The sequence below is a fragment of the Rana temporaria genome, chromosome 2, assembly GCF_905171775.1.
Source record: "Rana temporaria chromosome 2, aRanTem1.1, whole genome shotgun sequence".
NCBI lineage: Eukaryota > Metazoa > Chordata > Amphibia > Anura > Ranidae > Rana > Rana temporaria.
In genome coordinates, this window is record NC_053490.1 from 24,778,642 (window position 1) to 24,800,832 (window position 22,191).

Here is a 22,191-nt window from a genome sequence, read left to right on the forward strand (position 1 = left end):
CTGTGTCCTGCTCCAGTGACCTAGAGCTCTCCACCCTGTATTCTACTTCAGTGACCCCAAACACTCCAACCTGTGTCCTGCCCCAGTGACCTAGAGCTCTCCACCCTGTATCCTACTCCAGTGACCCCAAACACTCCAACCTGTGTCCTGCTCCAGTGATCCAAACACTCCAACCTGTGTCCCGCTCCAGTGATCTAGAGCACTCCAGCATGTATCCCACTCCAGTGATCCCAAGCACACTAACCTGTGTCCTGCTCCAATTACCTATAGCTCTCCAGCCTGTATCCTACTCCAGTGACCCCAAACACTCCAGCCTGTGTCCTGCCCCAGTCACCTAGAGCTCTCCACCCTGTATCCTACTCCAGTGACCCCAAACACTCCAACCTGTGTCCTGCTCCAGTGACCTAGAGCTCTCCACCCTGTATCCTACTCCAGTGACCCCAAACACTCCAACCTGTGTCCTACTCCAGTGATCCAAACACCCCAACCTGTGTCCTGCTCCAGTGACCTAGAGCTCTCCACCCTGTATTCTACTTCAGTGACCCCAAACACTCCAACCTGTGTCCTGCCCCAGTGACCTAGAGCTCTCCACCCTGTATCCTACTCCAGTGACCCCAAACACTCCAACCTGTGTCCTGCTCCAGTGATCCAAACACTCCAACCTGTGTCCCGCTCCAGTGATCTAGAGCACTCCAGCATGTATCCCACTCCAGTGATCCCAAGCACACTAACCTGTGTCCTGCTCCAATTACCTATAGCTCTCCAGCCTGTATCCTACTCCAGTGACCCCAAACACTCCAGCCTGTGTCCTGCCCCAGTCACCTAGAGCTCTCCACCCTGTATCCTACTCCAGTGACCCCAAACACTCCAACCTGTGTCCTGCTCCAGTGACCTAGAGCTCTCCACCCTGTATCCTACTCCAGTGACCCCAAACACTCCAACCTGTGTCCTACTCCAGTGATCCAAACACTCCAACCTGTGTCCAGCTCCAGTGATCTAGAGCACTCCAGCCTGTACCCCACTCCAGTGATCCCAAGCACACCAACCTGTGTCCTGCTCCAATTACCTAGAGCTCTCAAACCTGTATCCTACTCCAGTGACCCCAAACACTTCAACCTGTGTCCTGCCCCAGTCACCTAGAGCTCTCCACCCTGTATCCTACTCCAGTGACCACACACATTCCAACCTGTATCCTGCTCCAGTGATCTAGAGCACTCCAGCCTGTATCCTACTCCAGTGACCCCAAACACTCCAACCTGTGTCCTGCTCCAATTACCTAGAGCTCTCAAACCTGTATCCTACTCCAGTGACCCCAAACACTTTAACCTGTGTCCTGCCCCAGTGACCTAGAGCACTCCAGCCTGTATCTTACTCCAGTGACCCCAAACACTCCATTCTGTGTCCTGCTCCAGTGACCTATAGCACTCCAGTCTGTATCCTAATCCAGTGACCCCAAACACTCCATTCTGTGTCCTGCTCCAGTGACCTATAGCACTCCAGTCTGTATCCTACTCCAGTAACCCCAAACACTCCAACCTGTGTCCTGCCCCAGTGACCTAGAGCTCTCCACCCTGTATCCTACTCCAGTGACCCCAAGCACTCCATTCTGTGTCCTGCTCCAGTGATCTCAAGCACTCCAGCCTGTATCCCACTCCAGTAACCCCGAACACTCAACTGTGTTTTTCAACTTTTTTTCACCCTTTTAAAATTATGGACAATCTCAAGGCACCCTCCCAAATTATGGACTGTCTCAGGGCACCCCATCCTAAAATGTAAGAACTATTCTAATAGTTTTACATAACGCAGCAACATCCACATACGTGGGACACCCAATGTTAGAGGTGCAAGTTGGTACTGTAATGTTTCTCTTCTTCCTCATTTTTTCTCCATCACTTGGCTAATGTGACAGCAAAGCTGATGGAGAGAGGCAAGGGAGGGTCAAACAAGCGATTGACATCCTCCTTATCAACCAATGATGTCGTTGGTCGTTAGCAGGTCGGAAGCTAGAAAGTCGTAATGGTGCACAATGAAAACCTGTGGCTTTGTGTATCCAATAGGCAGGTTTCATCCACCCGCCACCTTGTATACATTTTGTGAGCAATTTTTAGGCATTTTGTAGAGGTACCCCTATATAAAGCACTGGCCTATTCTTTTAAAAGATAGAGACCTTTAAAAGGTTTTGTCAAAAAAACGTATATGTATCTAAAGGAGGGCCCCAGGACGAAGAAATAAAATTACCCCCAAAATTGCAGACCCCCCCCCCCCCCCCCAAAAAAGTAAATTTTTAGATAGAATTGGTTTCCGCTACTGTACTAGATGTTAGCTTCCACTCAGTAGTCACACAACAAGAATATAAAATTAAGCCACTAGTAACATGTGATTCTGAGTATGTCACCTACGTGGTGGAATGTCCGTGCCTCTTATGCCGTGTACACACGATCATTTTTCAGCATGAAAAAAAACTTTGTTTTTCAGCATGTCCAAAAAACGACGTTTTCCCAACTTCATCATTAAAACGACGTTGCCTACACACCGTCGTTTTAAAAAAATGATCTAGCAAAGCGCGGTGATGTACAACACGTACGACGGCACTATAAAGGGGAAGTTCCATTCGCCTTTGGGCTGCTTTAGCTGATTCCGTGTTTGTAAAAGACGATTCGCGCTTTTTGGTCTGTTACAGTGAGTGAGTGAAGAACTTATATAGCGCAGCACATGCAAACTAAATCGCCTCTGGGCGCTCGTTGTTCCTGTCTCTTTTGATATCAAAAGAGATGAGTTTTGATCTTTCTTCTAAAGGTCAAGTGATTCTCCTCCAACCGAATGCTGGTTGGTAAAGCGTTCCATAGTCTGGGGCCTTGGAGCGCAAATCTTCGCTCTCCTTTGGACTTGTATCTGGCTTTGGGTATCTGGAGCAGATTTTGGTTAGTGGATCGCAGAACGCGATTGGGGTTGTGAGCTTTTATTTTTCCGCATAGATATTGGGGGGCCTTCCCATGGATGCACTTATGTATCAGACAGAGTGCTTTAAACGCAATTCTATCTTTTACTGGCAACCAGTGAAGGGTTCTCAGTGAAGGTGAGATTGATTCCCATGGTTTTTTCCCAGTTACCAGTCTGGTGGCCGAGTTTTGAACGACTTGCAGACGAGTGATTTGGTACTTTGGGAGTCCGAGGTACAGGGCATTTGCATAGTCCAGTCTGGAGTTCACAATTGTTCCCACTACGACCTCTATGTCTTCTTTGGGAATGAATGGGATAAGTCTGCGTAGTAGGCGCAGCAGATGGTGAGATCCGCTGACTACTGACCCTATTTGTGCATCCATTGTCATGTGGGTGTCAAAGATGACAAAGATCTTACAAGTAAGATGTGCTTACTCCATTATGAACGGTAGTTTTACCCGAACGAGCGCTCATAACTTGCTTCTGAGCATGCACAGGTATTTTACGTCGTTTTTGCCCACACACGATAATTTTTTACAACCCGAAAAACGACATCGTTTAAAACGACGTTTAAAAATGCAGCATGTTCGAATTTTTTTTTTGTCGTTTTTCATCATGCCGCGTACACACGATCATTTTTCGGCATGAAGAAAATGTTGTTTTTCAAAAATTTTGTTTTTCAAAAACAACGTTTTTCAAAAACGTCATTTAAAATGATCGTGTGTGGGCTACACATAATTTTTCAGGTTCTGTAAAAAAAAAAAATTCAAACATGCTGCATTTTTAAACGTCGTTTTAAACAATGTCGTTTTTCGGGTTGTAAAAAATTATCGTGTGTGGGCAAAAACGACGTAAAATACCCGCGCATGCTCAGAAGCAAGTTATTAGACGGGAGCGCTCGTTCGGGTAAAACTACCGTTCATAATGGAGTAAGGACATTCATCATGCTGTAACACACAAGAAAGCGTGAATCGTCTTTTACTAACACGGAATCAGCTAAAACAGCCCAAAGGCAAATAGAACTTCCCCTTTATAGTGCCATCGTACGTGTTGTACGTCACCGCGCTTTGCTAGATCATTTTTTAAAAACGATGGTGTGTGGGCAACGTCGTTTTAATGATGAAGTTGGGAAAACTTCGTTTTTTGGACATGCTGAAAAACAACGCTTTTTTTTCATGCTGAAAAATGATCGTGTGTACGCGGCATGACAGTATGTGGCAAGGACCTTGCGGAGGTTGCGTACCAGAATCAATTATTACAACACAAATATAAAAAAAAGGTTTATAAACATAATGCCAGCATCAAAATAGAGATCCCAAATTATTTACTTTTTATGGAATTTACACCATTTCTAAACATTGGAGAGGGACTCATTTAAATAGAGCAGTATCTGGCAATGAAACTGAATGGCTGTATCGGTTGGATACCATGCAGCCTGCTGGTATGAATATTGAGTTGGATCTCAATTGTTTTTTGACAAATGTTTGAGAAAGATTCCTGGTGGAAATGTACTTCCCCAATATTATATAAAAGTGTTTTATCCCTTTGAGTATTTGAATGTTATTTATGTACTTTTGCTTTACATTTTTTATCTTACTTTTTCCACAGTTTTTTTTTTTTCAGTCTGCAAAAGCATATTATTATTATTTTTTGCGCGTGTAGCACTATCCCCGTAGGAGCTGCTGGTTTGAATTTGGGCCTGCCGCTACCTTACCACGCTCATCTTAGGGGTTCTCCTTGAAGAGTTATTTACAAATGTCTGCACCAACACTTATGCCACGTACACACAACCGTTTTTCGGGTTGTAAAAAATTACGTTTTTTTTTATGTCATTAAAAACGATCGTGTGTGGGCTTCAGAGCATTTTTCGGGTTCTGAAAAGCGGGCAAAAAAAAATTCGAACATTCTCTATTTTTTAACGACGTTTTTCGGGTTGTAAAAAATGGTCGTGTGTGGGCTTTAACGACGTGAAAAATCTGTGCATGCTCAGAAGCAAGTTAGGAGACGGGAGCGCTCGTTTTGGTAAAACTACCATTCATAATGGAGTAAGCACATTTATCACGCTGTAACAGACAGAAAAGCGTGAATCGTCTTTTACATACACTAAATCAGCTAAAGCAGCCCAAAGGGTGGCGTCATCCGAATGGAACTTCCCGTTTATAGTGCCGTCGTACGTGTTGTACGTCACCGCGCTTTGCTAGTTTTTCTAGAGCCTGAAAAACGTAATTTTTTACAACCCGCAAAACGATCGTGTGTACGCGGCATTAGTCTCTTTTTCTTCCAAGGTTCTATTGAACAAACTCAGACAGAGGGATGGAGGGTTAGAGGAGGTTACCCAGCATGCACCTCTCTCTGGAAAACCAGGAAGACAAATGAACTGGGCTTCACATGCCCACAGCCATTATGGAAACGGTTAGAAGATCGCTAAGACGATATACAGTAAGGGCCAGATCCTCAAAAGAGATACGGCGGAGTAACTGCTGTTACTCCGTCGTATCCCTGGTCCTAACTATGGAACTGATCCACAGACTCAGTTTCCCATAGTTAGGACGAAGATCCGACATGTGTAATTGAATTACACTGTCAGATCTTAAGGATGCAATTCTAGGCCGGCCGCTAGGTGGCGAGGCCATTGCGGCCGGCGTAGAATATGCAAATGACCAGTTACGGCGATCCACGAACGCTCCGACGGGCCCGTCGCTCTAAATCTACGTCGTTTACGTCGAGTTCCGCCGCGTAAAACTAGGGCTAAGCCCTAGTTGTCTTAAGCCATGTTAAGTATGGCCGTCGTTCCCGCGTCGAATTTAAAATTCTACGTCGTTTGCGTAAGACGTCCGTGAATGGCGCTGGACGCCATTTACGTTAACGTCTAAGCAAATGACGTCGGAGCGACGTCAGTTAGCGCAATGCACGTCGGGTAATTTACCCGACGGAGCATGCGCAGTACGTCCGACGCGGGAGCGCGCCTAATTTAAATGGGACTCGCCCATTTGAATAGGAACGCCTTGCGCCGGACGGATTTAAGTTACAGCGCCGCAAAATTCCAGGTAAGTGCTTTGTGGATCGGCACCTAACTTGGGAATTTTGCGGCGGAGTAACTTAAATCAGAAAAGTTACGTTGCGCCGCGGCTTTGTGGATAACCCCCTAAGTTTTTACACAGATTTAGGAATTGATCCTGAAATTTTGATATGTTTGTAAGAATATTAAGTGTAATGATTTAAAAAAACAAAAACAATTATGGCTAGAGCACCGCTTTAAAACTGTAATTTTGGAAACGTCAGTAAAAATTTGGCAGTGCCAGTAAATTTGCGGTATTGTGTCAGTAAATTTCAAACTCGTAGGTTGGCAACACTGCTCAAGAGTTCCTCTGGGGTAAAAAGGTTGAGAGAGGCCGCACTAACTCTTTTAATGGTCTGTGGAATAAACTTCTGCTTGTGTATTTATTTATAGATTCATTTTTAATGAGCATCGCCCATGTCTATGTTCCTACACAGAGATAAATAATAAAAACAGAAAATGTGGAAAATACAAATGGCATGTAGCGCTTCTCATCAACATTTATGCTACTGTAGACTAGCAAGTAATAAAATACACCAATAACAACATGGTCAAGAATGTTCCATTGAGTCATTAGAATGTTTCCGTATTTCATTCCCCAGTAATCCCTCTCCCTTATCACACATCAGTGATAGGCGAGTAAAACAACATTTTGTTAAATAGGATTCATTTATTTGCATTATCAAATTGTGCATTCAGCTTTGGAAGTAAACAGGAACCTCCGAGCAGGCTTCGAGACAAACAAGACGCTTCTAATTATTTGTCTTCGCCCCCCCCCCCTGTCGATAGCACGCATAATGCCGCCGTCGAAAAATGTACAGGAGCTTAATGTATTATTCCCTCTCATTTTTAAATGGGGAGCACAGCAACGGTACAATCTGTCAACTTGTCACTCGGTTTTAGTAGCATATTATGCACAATTTGTGCAGATTTAGTCTAAATAGCCTAAAGTAAATCTTTTCTGTGTTTCATGCTCTGATGCGTAAAAAATCTGGATAGAAATGTTCACTGATGGTTGTTGAAATGAAGAAATGCATTTTGTTGATACGGAGAATGGAGTGAGTATTTGGATAATGCAGACAGCCGAAGCAATTGTTCATATTCATGCTAACATACAATAAAATTACCCTTTTTTGTCTGTTTCTAGTTACAGGAAATATTTTGCCTATGTAGCATTTTCTTAGTTTTATTACCGTTATCTATTCATACATTTAACTCATTACGCAGCACAGTTTGGAATCAATCACATAAGTTCTTTCAACATAGGAGCTTACAATCAAACTAAACCTAAGTACAAAAAATAGGGGGCCAGATCCAGAGAGAATTGGATCCGCGCAGCGTATCAGAGATACGCTACGCCGCCGTACCTTACCTGACGGAATTATGAATCCTCAACGATTTCGTGCCGTAGGTTACGGCTCCGTAGTGTATTTCTGGCGGCGGAATTCAAATCAGCGATCAGGGGGCGGGTTTCATTTAAATGAAGCGCATCCCCGCGCCGAATGAACTGCGCATGCGTCGTCTAGAAATTTCCCGCCGTGCTTTGCGCGAAATGACGTCGCAACGACGTCGTTTTTTGAACTTAGACGTGAGTTACGTCCATCCCTATTTACAGCGTATCTCTGATCCCTATTTACGGACGCCTTACGCAAAAAGAAAATCAAATTTTGACGCGGGAATGACGGCCATATTTAACATGGTAAGTCTATCTATACGCCGCAAAATACCAGCTTTAACTATACGCCGGAAAAAGCCGACTACAGACGACGTTAGAAAATGCGACGGCCGAGCGTACGTTCGTGGATCGTCGTAAATCGCGAATTTGCATATCCGACGCGGAAAACGACGCAAACTCCACCCAGCGGGCGCCAAAGTATTGCATCTAAGATCCGAAGGCGTACGAAGCCGTACGCCTGTCGGATCTTACCCAAATGCCGTCGTATCTTGGTTTGAGAATTCAAACTAAAGATACGACACGGGAAATTTCAAAGTACGCTGGCGTATCAGTAGATACGCCGGCGTACTTGCTCTGTGAATCTGGCCCAGGATTTTTAATACAGCTTACCTGTAAAATCCTTTTCTTGGGAATACATCACGGGACAGGTGATTGGACACTGGCAAACCCAATTAAAATTGAGTTCCTCCCCTATATAACCCCTCCCAAATGGAGAGTGTAACGGAACGTCCCACACTCCGCTTGAGTGCTTCCGTCATATAACTCTTCCTATCAGTCTGGATATAGATATCAGGTATTCCAGCTGCTCGCAAGCACACAACGAGACGAGACTTGTTTGTCTGCTGAACATGGAGAGTTTAATAGAACCAAGAATATAATCTTATATACAGTTAAAGGAGGTAACCAGAACAGATTAGACATATCTATCAAAACAAGCACACCCTACTTGAAATAGTCGCCACATCTGTGTGCGCAAAGCAAAGATAGGTGCTGCACATGCACCCAGCCAAATGTAACTACCACCAACCAAGGACACCCACTCATGTGCAAGACAACTCAACTAAAGCAATCTTATATGAGAGAGAGAGACATGGTGGAACTCCACCCCACAGTGGGATCCCCACAGCTTTGTAACTGTAATACTTGCTCTGCAAAGTCGTCATTGTTAGAGCAATTGCGTCGCAAGAGGATATATAGCCCATAGGAAGTTCAGTGGATCCAAGCTCTGGAAAGTGAGCTTGTAGAATAGTGTTTCCAGCTAATGGCTTGCAGTAATGTAAAGTGTAGTGGCTAGGGACCTGTCCTCCTGTACAGGTAAGCCGAGGTCGGGGCAACAGGCAGACGAGGGTAACCAAGGGACAGGCCAAAGGTCAGGGTCACAGGCAAACAGGAGTAGTCAAAGACGAGCCAAAATCGGTACACAGAAAGGTAAACGTAGCACACGGCAGACAGGAACACAAGCTAACAAACAAAGTTGAACAGCAAAAGCAGACCTGCAGTGCACTAGTTAATATAGACTTCCTGGGATGGCCTGTATGAGAGATGATAAAAGGCAGCCAGAAAGAGAGTCAGGCCTCTAATAGACACATGGAGGAGAAGGTAAGCTGCCAGACATTATTGCATGTCCATGACATCCACAATCTCTAAAAAATTTAATATTGTGAAAAGGTGCAATATTCTAAGTTCAAAGTGTCTCACTCTAATCAGCTAAATAAGCCATAACACCTGCAAAGGGTTCCTGAGCCTTTAAATGGTCTCTCAGTCTGGTTCAGTAGGAATCACAATCATTGGAAAGACTGCTGACCTGACAGTTGTGCAGAAAACCATCATTGACACCCTCCATAAGGAGGGAAAGCCTCAAAAGGTACAAAGTAAATGCAAAAATGTATTTCAAAAGGGTAAATCCATTAGGTGGCCAGGTACTTTGATCCTGTTAATTCAGGAATGTCCTGACAACCCCGATGCCCTGCTCATGGGGGATGCTTGAGTATAATGTTTCAACATCTATTTCCATCAGCAGAGCACTGGGGGGAACGCAGACATCCTCAAGATTCTTTTCTATAAGTTTTATGGTATCTCTTATGCCGCGTACACACGATCATTTTTCGGGTTGTAAAAAATGAAGTTTTTTAAAAATGTCATTTAAAACGATTGTGTGTGGGCTTCAGAGCATTTTTCGGGTTCTTTAAAACGACAAAAAAAAAAAAATTCGAGCATGCTCTATTTTTTCACGACGTTTTAAACAATGTCGTTTTCGGGTTGTAAAAAATGATCGTGTGTGGGTTTTAACGACGTGAAAAAAACGTGCATGCTCAAAAGCAAGTTATGAGACGGGAGCGCTCGTTCTGGTAAAACTACTGTTCGTAATGGAGTAAGCACATTCATCACGCTGTAACAGACAGAAAAGCGCGAATCGTCTTTTACTAACACAAAATCAGCTAAAGCCACCCAAAGGGTGGCGCCATCCGAATAGAACTTCCCCTTTTATAGTGCCGTCATACGCGTTGTACGTCACCGCGCTTTGCTAGAGCATTTTTTTTCACTATCGTGTGTAGGCAAGGTCGTTTTAAAGATGAAGTTAAAAAAAACGTTGTTTTTTTCTAGAGGCTGAAAAATCTTGTTTTTTACAACCCGAAAAATTATTGTGCATTACATACAGTGGTAATCTGTAAACATGAGACAAAAGATAAGAGTCAACAAAACATCTTGCTTTTTCTGTTAGGGACTACAAACCAGACAGTTGGTCATCCAGTGAGGCAAGTGAGATGCTTTTGGATTTTGAGGAGAAAAAAAAGTGGGTGTTTTGGGCCATAATACATTGAGATAGTCACAAGTCTCTTTGTCAATAATAGCATCCTCATATGCATATACTTTAGAACAAGGTGGAGTGTCCTAAAAAAAATAATTCAGGGACTTAGGAGCTATATTGAAGAAAAGGACCTCCAAGGTGGTATTCTCAGAAAGACTACCTCAAGCCACACCAGGAAGGCAGCAGGAGATTAAAGAACTTAACAAGTGACTAAGGAACTTTTGCAGGAGAAGGGTTTTGGGTTCGTGGTGAACTGGACTGTCTTTTCAGTCCGTTACTGGCTCTATAGCAGGGACAGAATGCACCTAAAAGGGGAGTGTGCAGCTCTGTTGGGGGAAATATGGCCAAAAAGTTAGAGAGACTATTATAATAGGTGGTGGGGGGTCAGAGGAAGTGATAGCCAACAGTGAGAAAAGGTCAGAGGGCACCACTAGGGACATTAGTGGTGGTATAACCAGAATATCAAAACCAAAGGTGAGCAGGTTGGCAGAACACAATTGCAGCCTCAGTACAACCTGTCCAGATGTTGGAGAATGTAATCGCCGCACTCGTCGTCGTATTGTGTTCCACGATATTTATTATAGCAAAAAGTTAAAAATATTGCATTTTTTTCAAAATTGTCGCTCTATTTTTGTTTATAGCGCAAAAAATAAAAACGGCAGAGGTGAACAAATACCACCAAAAGAAAGCTCTATTTGTAAGAAAAAAAGGATGCCAATTTTGTTTGGGAGCCACGTCGCACGACCGCGAAATTGACAGTTAAAGCGACGCAGTGCCGAATCGCAAAAACTGGCCGGGTCCTTTAGCTTCCTAAAGGTCCGGGTCTTAAGTGATTAAAGGGACATACACTCTTAAACCATTTAAGCTACAGTTGCCTCTCTCAAATTTAAGCTATCTGCATACAGTATTTTCATATGCTACGTGCTTGACATTTGTTCATTATAGTATACGCCCTCCTGGCTGTAAATACCAAACATGTTCGCTATACCTTTTTAACGCTAGGGGTTGAAGGTATGTTGTATTACCTTCTCCCTTAGTAGCTCAATGCATTCCTATATGTGAGAGATATGATGTAGTGAACCCCCAAACTCTTTTTCTCTGATTAGAGTGACACCTGGGGTCCAGTACTGAAAATCACGTTACATAGAGAAGTCCATTGAAATCTTTTCCCTAACTGCAGTTGTATTTCACTCTCGTTCACCGTACTTTGTGACAGAGAAGAAGGAACTGCTCACATATTTAAGACTCACCATTTCTTAAATGTCTTAAATGATAACTTCAAGGGTCAGTTGGTGGATGCCCTGACTGGAAATAATGCTCTGTTAAATCTACTAATTACAAATAACACAGATTTGATCGCAGATGTGGAATTACGGACAATATAGGAAACAGCGATCACAGGGTAATTACAGTCAATGGAAATCATATTAAAAAGAAGGCATGAGGATAGTACAAGAACACTAAATTTCAAAAGAGCCGACTTCTCTAAGCTGCTTTCTACTGTATACCAAAAGATATTAAATGCTAGAAGCATTAAACACTGAGAAAAAATAGGAGTGCTTTAAAAACATATTAAAAAGGGTATTAGCCAATGCATTCCAATGGGCAACAAATATAAAAGAGCTAAGGTTAAATCTGGGTGGCTAAAGTTTACCATAAAAAGATTTATAAATGACAAAAAATATAAGGCAGAGGGGTCATTTTTTGCATTCCAACACTACAAGCATAAGAGCGCAATCAGGGAAGCTAAAATAGACTACGAGAGGCACATAGCAGAGGTGAGCAAACAAAAATCCAAAACAAATGTATATAATATAATAACAGTAAGAAAACAAAGTTAAAGCATATAGGTTTCATAAAGGATGATCACAGGAAGTTGGTTTCAAATGACAAGGAGAAGGCAACTGTAATAAATGCATTCTTCTCCTCAGTTTTTAAAAAGGAAAAGGAGGGTTATAGTAATCAAGACTGGATCGTTAGAAATGCATCCCAGAATGTATCCTTGTGGCTAACAGAAGACAGTGCCCAAATAAAACTTGAAAACTTGAATGCAAATAAATCACCAGGACCACCAAAGAAACCTCAAAGGACTCGGTCAGGTAATAAGAGCCATTCCTAATTTGTATGGGAAGCTTAAAGAGAAGTTCCACCCAAAAATGGAACTTTCTCTTAACCCACTCCTCTCCCCCTTACATGCCACATTTGGCATGTAATTTTTTTGGGGGGGGAGTAGAAGGGGACTTCCTGTCCCACTTCCTCCTTCCGCCGAGGGGCTGCTAAGGCGATACGTCATATCGCCTTTTGGCAGCCCCTCCCTGTAGGTGATCGCCTGGGACACGTGACAGGTCCCAGGCGATCGCCTGTCCAATCAAACAGCGCAGCGCCAGGCCGCGCGCGCAGTGCCGCTCGCGCATGCGCAGTGGGTGCCCGGCCGTGAAGCCGAAAGCTGTCACGGCCGGGTGCCCACAGTGACAATGAAGACGCCGGCCGGGGAGGGGGGGAGAGGAGCGGACCCCCGGCCGGCGCGTCTTTGGAACGCTGGAGCAGGTAAGTGTCAGTTTATTAAAAGCCAGCAGCTACACTTTTTGTAGCTGCTGACTTTTAATAAACTTAAAAAATGGGTGGAAAACCCCTTTAAAGTGGAAGTTCACCCTAAAACAATTATCTAACATTACATCCAGCATACTAACGACATGAACAGTATGCAGGTATTTTTTTTTTCGCTGTACATGCCGTTCTATTTTTATTTCCCCCCCCCAGCTTCCGGGTTCTGATTCCCGTGGGACTGGGCGTTCCTATTTAGAGATTAGATGATTGACGTCTGGTGAAAAACTTCCCATGGCGCATAAGGCGCGTCATCAGTTTTCCGTAAATAGCCGACCTGCGAGTCGGCTCTATATGGCGTCTGCGCAGTCAGCTCTACACGGTGGGCGCAGGCACCGTATAGTGCCGTATAGAGCCGACTCGCAGGTCGGCTATTTACGGAAAACTGGTGACGCGCCTTATACGCCATGGGAAGTTTTTCACCAGACGTCAATCATCTAACCTCTCAATAGGAACTCGCCGTCCCGTTGGAATCAGAACCCGGAAGCCGGGGGAAAATAACAATATAACGGTATGTACGGTGAAAAAAAAATACCTGCATACTGTACATGTCGTTAGTATGCTGGATGTAATGTTACATAATTGTTTTAGGGTGAACCTCCACTTTAAGGACTGGAATGGTACTGGCTGATTGGCATAAGACCAACATGGTACCAATATTCAAAAAAGGGAAAATATATATATACCTGGATACTACAGGCCAGTCAGTCTAACATCAATAGTATGAAAACTATTAAAGGGGATGATAAGGGACTATATCCAAGAATTTCTACATGAAAACAGTGCCATTAGTAATAATCAACATGTATTTATCAAAGATCGCACTTGCCAGACCAATCTGCTAACATTCAATGAGAAAGTGAGCTGCCATCTAGATAAAGGAAGGCTTATGGATGTGGTGTAACTGGATTTTGCAAAAGCACTCAATACAGTTTTCCATGAGCACTTAATTCACAAATTGAGGTCTGTTGGCTTAGACCATACGGTATGTACCTGTATAAAAAAACTAATTACAGGGGCGAAACCAACAGGTGGTGATAAATAGTGGAGTGCCCCCAGGCTCTTATGGTCAGCTTTACAGAATGAAACTACTATCAGAAAGGGGAGACGAAAAGGTTTTCCTGCATTCCAAAGACAGTAGCTGCACCCTGTAGATTCTGATTTTATGGTGGCTTTGTATGTAGTGAGTTGTGATCTAGGTACAAGTGGCTGCAATCAAGAAATGTATTGATGATTAAAAAACTGAATGATGCAACACGCGATTGCACTTTACGGTCGCCTGTCAGTCATAAGTTAATTCAAGTTATTATCTAATCAAACTGTATTAAGACTGGTGCTCTGACACACATGTAGATATTTTTTTGATCGCTCAGAAGCTATTAATAGAATTCCACCATGGCTTATCAATTTGAAAGAGTCAATCAAGAGCTTGATGAATAAAGGAGCTTTGGCTTGTGATTTTTATTCAATGTAATCAGTGTAGTCGCACTGAATGATCGATTCAATGATCCTATTGATACTTGTGTGTACACCATTAGGCAGAACTTTTCGTTTCGAATGAAATTCCTTACCGGTTTGATTAATGTCAAGACTTGAACTTTTCTAGATTGAGGATTGTTTTAACTATTCAGAACATTGTAGTAAACATGATTTTGGAAACTGTAAGGCCTTGTACACACGACCGAACATGTCTGCTGAAACTGGTCCGTCGGACCAGTTTCCGCGGACATGTCTGACCGTGTGTAGGGCCTACCGGACATTTTTCCGGCCTAGCGGACAGGTTTCCAGTGGACAAAAGTTTCTTAGCATGCTAAGAAACTTGTCCGCTGGAAGCCTGCCCGTCGGACATGTCCGATGGTCAGTACGACTCATCGGACATGTCCGCTGGCCCGAAATCCCGCGCATGCGTCAAAGTGATTCGACGCATGCGTGGAAGCTTTGAACTTCCGGGTTCGCGCACTTTACCGCGTCATCGTCGCCGCCACGTCACCGCGTATTCTGTCCGCGGGGAATTTGGTCTGATGGTGTGTACACACATCAGACCAAAATCACCCAGCAGACATGTCCGATGAAAACGGTCCGCGGACCGTTTTCATCGGACATGTCTGGTCGTGTGTACGAGGCCTAAGAAGGGTATTATGGGGAATGGCCTGATTTTCTTTCTGCAGACTTTTCTTCCCTGATTTTGTGTTCAGGGATTATTGCTTTTGCCTGCAGGCATTTCTGGCAGCTTAATCCAGCTTGTAACCAACCACATCAAACTGGTCCCCCAGCCACAATGGGTCTTGTAACAAATCCAAATTGACTACAATCCTCCTATGGCGTTCCTTCAGAGTCACCACCAACACATGCCTTTGACGGTACCATTATACAGTGGGGAAAATATTTGATCACCCGAAGAATTGGTAAGTTTGCCGACTTACAAAGAAATGAAGGGTCTATCATTTTTATCATTGGTGTAATTTAAATGATAGAGATAAGCCAAATGTTATAAATTGAGTTACAGCTCAGTGAGTAAAATAAGTACTTGATCCCCAAGCAAAACATGACTTGATGGAGAAACCCTTGTTGGCAGGCAAGACATTTCTTGTAGTTGGTTACCAGGTTTGCACACATCTCAAGAGTAGGGATGAGCTTCGAGTTCGAGTCGAACTCATGTTCGATTCGAACATCGCCTGTTCGGCGAACAGCAAACAATTTGGGGTGTTTGCGGCAAATTCGAAAAGCCGCGGAACACCCTGTTAAAGTCTATGGGAGAAATCAAAAGTGCTAATTTTAAAGGCTAATATGCAACTTATTGTCCTAAAAAGTGTTTGGGGACCTGGGTCCTGCCCCAGGGGACATGTTTCAATCCAAGAAAAAGTTTTAAAAAGTGAAACAATAAAAGTGAAATATTCCTTTACATTTCGTACATAGGGGGGGGTATAAAGTATGCCTGTGTAATAGCGCATGTTTCCCATGCTTATAACTGTCTCTACACAAAGTGTAATTTCTGAAGGAAAAAAAGTAAATAAAAAATCACTCGCGGCTATAATGAATTGTCGGCTCCCGGCAATTCAGAGAAAATTCATTCATAAAAAAAAAGCGTGGGGGTCCCCCCAAATTCAATTAAAGGGCCCTTTAGGTCTGGTATGGATATTAAGGGGAACTCCGCTGTCAATTTAAAAAAAATGACGTGGGGTTCCCCCCAAATATCCATTCCAGACCCTTCAGGTCTGGTGTGGATTTTAAGGGGAACTCCAGCCCAAATTTGAAAAAAAAAATGGCGTGAAGTTCCCCTAAAAATCCACACCAGACCTCTTATCCGAGCACGTAACCTGGCCGGCTGCAGAAAAGAGGGGGGGACGAGAGAGCGCCCCCCCTCCTGAACCGTGCCAGGCCACATTCCCTCAACATGTGGAGGATGTCTTCATCCCTACAACCCTGGCTGGTGGTTGTGGGGGTCTGTGGTTATCAGAATCTGGAAGACCCCTTTAACAAAGGGGACCCCCAGATCCCGGCCCCCCCCCATGTGAATTGGTAATGGGGTACATTGTACCTCTACCAATTCACTAAGGAAGTTTAAATTATAGTAAAAAAACAGACACACCGTGGAAAAAGTGGAAACCGTGGAAAAAGTTATAAAGAATAATTTTAAAAAGTGTCAGAATTCTATCCCCTATTTTGTAGCCGCTATAACTTTTGCGCAAACCAATCACTATAAACTTATTGCGATTTTTTTTCCCCAAAATATGTAGAAGAATACATATCGGCCTAAACTGTGAAAAAAAAATGGGATATTTATTATAGCAAAAAGTAAAAATATTGTGTTTTTTTCAAAATTGTGTTTTTTTTTATAGCGCAAAAACTAAAAACCGCAGAGGTGATCAAATATCACCAAAAGAAAGCCTATTTGTGGGGAAAAAAGGACATCAATTTTGTTTGGAAGCCACGATGCACGACCACGCAATTTTCATTAAAGTGTGACAGTGCCGAAAGCTGAAATTTCGCATGGGCAGGAAGGGGGTATATGTGCCCAGTAAGCAAGTGGTTTAGATGTTCATTGGCATGACTGTACATGTGCCTTCTTGAGGAGGGGGACTCACGGTGTTTGGAGGAAGAAAAATGCTGACTGTGACCCTAATGCCCTGTACACACGATCAGTTTGTCTGATGAAAACGGACCGATGGACTGTTTTCATCGGACGAACCGATCGTGTGTGGGCCCCATCGTTTTTTTCCCATCAGTGAAAAAAAATAGAACCTGTTTTAAAATTTTCTTATGGTTAAAAAACCGATAGAAAAAAACGATCTTCTGTGGGGAAATCCATCGGTCAAAAATCCATGCATGCTCAGAATCAAATCAATACATGCTCGGAAGCATTGAGCTTCATTTTTCTCAGCACGTCGTAGTGTTTTACGTCACTGCGTTGGACGCAATCGGATTTTTGACTGATGGTGTGTAGGCAAGACTGGTGAAAGTCAGCTTCATCGGATATCTGATGAAAAAATCCATCGGTTTAGATTCCATCAGATATCCGATCGTGTGTACAGGGCATAAGAGCACCATCCCTACAGTCAAACACAGAGGTGGAAACATAATGCTTTGGGGCTATTTCTTTGCTAAAGGTACAGACCAATTTGTGTCATTGAATGGCCAATAAACGGGGCCATGCATTGTAAAATCTTAGATGAGAACCTTCTTTCCTTAGCCAGAACACTGGCATTGGGTCAAAATGTATAGAGGGAGCTGAAACTTCGAGTTGCCAAGTGACAGCCAAGAAACTTTAAGGATTCAGAGAAGATCTGTAAAAAGAGTGGACCCAAATCCCTCCTGAGATGTGTGCAAACCTGGTAACCAACTACAAAAAAAACGCCTTAACTCTGTGCATGTCAACAAGAGTTTCTCCTCCAAGTACTAAGTCATGTTTTGCTTGGAGATCAAATACTTATTTTACTCACAGAATTGCAACTCAATTTATAACATTTGTATCGTGTTTTTCTGGATTTTTGGTTGATATTCTGTCTCTATCATCTAAAATATACCTATGATAAAAATTACAGACCCTTCATTTCTTTCTAAGTGGGCAAACTTACAAAATCTGCAGGGATCAAATAAATATTTTCCCCACTGTATTTTTACCAAAAAAAAAAAAACCAATAAGGTATTAAGCAAAAAAATTGTAATTGTGATTTTAACTACTGTTTTTATTGGCGTATAACACTCACTTTTTACCCTGAAAATAAAGGGTAAACTGTGCCTCCGTGTTATACGCAGGGGGCTGTGGAAAGTTTTTTCCTGAAACTTCTGTCTTAAAGTTAGGGTGCGTGTTATACACCTGCGCGTGTTATACGCCAATAAATACGGTAAATTGTGTTAACACTTTATTTTTGTGTGGTTGGTTTCCCGGTGTGGCGCCTGTGGCAGGCGCAACACTATAAAGTGCCTCATGCACTCTGGCATTAAAAGAATTTTGATATCTCTGACTTTTCAGTCCAACAAGACTGTCTATTACTCTGAAATTCCTCTATTGCCGTTCTATGGAAGCAGTAAGGTTTAAAGAGCACACCAAATGCTTAAATAACTTCTTTATTAACTTCAATTTTCTTCATAGATAACACTGCTGCTTTGCAGCAGACAGTCCATGTACAAACACGTGTTGAATAAAGTATAACAGAAAATGGCGATTCAAATATTCAATCTTGTCATTCAACATAAAATGGTGGATATATTTTTTTCTTCAGTATTATACTCTCTTTCTCTCTCTCTCTCTCTCTCTCTCTCTCTCTTTGTAAGTTATCAAAGCATTCTCGGATTTCTCTGAAAGGTATAACTGTGGTTTGCAACTTGGTTTGCAGTGTTGCTTTAATTCGGTAATGAGTTTGGTGCAGTTAGCTTGTTAGAGTGGATGGATGGATGTGACTTAGTTCGTTCGAGTGCAGTTAGGGCGGTTAGATGACTTTGTTTGATGGCTGAATGGCTTAGTTCGGTGGAACTACAAGTGAACACACAACTAGATCAGTATACAGTTCTGATCACACTATTTACAATAAGAACATATATATATAACTGTGAGACATACCTATTTAGGCCCTTACTTCCATAAAACTGAACTCTGTGGGCTAGATTCATGAAGCACTTACACCGTTTTTTTGGTAGATGCACGGCGTAAGTGCAGATTTGCGCCGGCGGATCGCTGCACCTTACCCAGAGAACCAGATTACGCCTCCAAATAGACTTCATCGCCTCGGTGTAACCTTTCCACGCCGGCGCAGCGTTGGCGCAGATTTACGCTGGTCGGATCTGGCGCGGCCATGGTTTTTGTGTTTTAAATATGCAAATTAGGTTTTTGGGCCGATTCATCAACTTAAGCTTGACCGGCACAGGCTGCTCCCGGTGAGCGGAGCTGAAATTTCCGGTGCAAAGTTACTCCTCATAAAAGCAGGGGTAACTTTGCACCAAACTTGCAGAGGTCAGCTGGAGAGCAGCTAAAGCAGCAGCGTTACAAACAAACTGAGCAACAACACTTGCTGGACAACACATAGAGGCGGTCCCCATGTTGGGAGAGGCCCTCAATAATTACAGCCCTCTCCTCTGGGCTGAAATTGGTCATCTGCCCACCTGAGGATTCCTCAACAGCCATAACTACCCCACCACAATGCAAACGACCTAGCTTAGAAAAAAAAAAGCTTCAGTACATTTGCACCTGCAGGGCGGAAGTCTGGGCTGATTCATGGACTGGGCTTTGGTAGTGGGTCGGCGTAGCTCAGGGATCACGCCGGGGCGCAGTTCTGAGCATGTGCAGATTGGGGCATTTACCCCTGGATGTCACTGAGCATGTGCGGTCTAAGATGCGCCCCGGCGTGACCCCTGCGCCACGGTCGGCACTTCATTAGCATAGGGTGACTCCCAGTTGGCCTTACCCCGCCTTACGCCGTCTAAAATCCGCCCCGCTGGGGCATCGTAGACAAAAAAAGTTTCTTGAATCACCTAACTGCCTCTCCGCGCTGGACCGGTGTAGTCTAAAAATGATGCACCACGCCGGTGCAAATCTGCACCATTGTTCATGAATCTGGCCCTGTATGTCTGCTCTGCTCTCTGTCTTTATGTGGAATGAATGAAGCACGTGTACAGTATTAGGAACCTCCCAGACAGAATGGATGCAAAGGTAGCTGTGATAGGTCAAGACTCTGCTCAATGTGAGATTAGCTGTGATTGGCCAAGGCTACTGATGAGTCACAAAAGCTTAACTCTATGCTTTCTGGTATGAATTCTACTGTGTAATTTGAGCTTACCTTCACTGTCATATAAATAAACGATTCTTAACCACTTAAGCCCCGGACCAATACGCTGTCTAAAGACCCAAGGTGTTTTTACAATTTGGCAATGCGCTGCTTTAACTGGTAATTGCGCGGTCATGCAATGTTGTACCGAAACGAAACTTGCGTCCTTTTCTTCCCACAAATAGAGCTTTATTTTGATGGTATTTGATCGCCTCTGCGATTTTTATTTTTTGCGATATAAACGCAAAAAGACCGTAAATTTTGAAAAAAAATGATTTTTCTTATAACAAAAAGTAAAAAAAATCGAATAAACTAAATTTTAGTCAAACATTTAGGCCAAAATGTATTCAGCCACATGTCTTTAGTAAAAAAAATCGCAATAAGCGTATATTTATTGGTTTTCGCAAAAGTTATAGCGTCTACAAACTAGGGTACATTTTCTGGAATTTACACAGCTTTTATTTTATGACTGCCTATCTCATTTCTTGAGGTGCTAAAATGGCAAGGCAGTACAAAACCCCCCCAAATGACCCCATTTTGGAAAGTAGACACCCCAAGGAAACTGCTGAGAGGCATGTTGAGTCCATTGAATATTTAATTTTTTTGTCCCAAGTGATTGAATAATGACGAAAAAAAAAAAAAAAAAGTTTACAAAAAGTTGTCACTAAATGATATATTTCTCACACATGCCATGGTTCTATGTGGAATTGCACCCCAAAATACATTCTGCTGCTTCTCCTGAGTACGGGGATACCACATGTGTGGGACTTTTTGGGAGCCTAGCCGCATACGGGGCCCCAAAACCTAAGCACCGCCTTCAGCATTTCTAAGGGCACAAATTTTTGATTTCACTCCTCACTACCTATCAAGGTTTCGAAGGCCATAAAATGCCAAAATAGCAAAAAAAATAACCAAATGACCCCATTTTGGAAAGTAGACACCCTAAGCTATTTGCTGAGAGGCATGTCGAGTCCATGGAATATTTTATATTTTGACACAAGTTGCGGGAATATGACAAACTGATTTTTTTTTGCACAAAGTTGTCACTAAATGATATATTGCTCACACATGCCATAGTTATATGTGGAATTGCACCCCAAAATACATTCTGCTGCTTCTCCCGAGTACGGGGATACCACATATGTGGGACTTTTTGTGAGCCTAGCCGCATACGGGGCCCCGAAAACAAAGCACCGCCTTCAAGATTTCTAAGGGCATACATTTTTGATTTCACTCCTCACTACCTATCACTACCTATCACAGTTTTGAAGGCCATAAAATGCCAAGATGTCACACAACCCCCCCAAATGACCCCATTTTGGAAAGAAGACACCCCAAGCTATTTGCTGAGAGGCATGTTGAGTCCATGGAATATTTCATTTTATGGCCCCAAGTGATTGAATAATGACCAAAAAAAAAAAAAATTTTACAAAACGTTGTCACTAAATGATATATTTCTCACATATGCCATGGGCATATGTGGAATTGCACCCCAAAATACATTCTGCTGCTTCTCCTGAGTACGGGGATACCACATGTGTGGGACTTTTTGGGAGCCTAGCCGCGTACGGGACCCCGAAATCCAATCACCGCCTTCAGGATTTCTAAGGGCATAAATTTTTGATTTCACTCCTCACTACCTATCACAGTTTCGAAGGCAATAAAATGCCAAAACAGCACAAAACCCCCCCAAATGACCCCATTTTGGAAAGTAGACACCCCAAGCTATTTGCTGAGAGGCATGTTGAGTCCATGGAATATTTAATTTTTTTGCCCCAAGTCACTGAATAATGACCAAAAAAAAAAAATACAAAACGTTGTCACTAAATGATATATTTCTCACACATGCCACGGTTATATGTGGAATTGCACCCCAAAATACATTCTGCTGCTTCTCCTGAGTACGGGGATACCACATGTGTGGGACTTTTTGGGAGCCTAGCCGCGTACGGGGCCCCGAAAACCAAGCACTGCCTTCAAGATTTGTGTGAGTGAAATCAAAAATGTATGTCCTTAGAAATCTTGAAGGCGGTGCTTGGTTTTCGGGGTCTCATACGCGGCT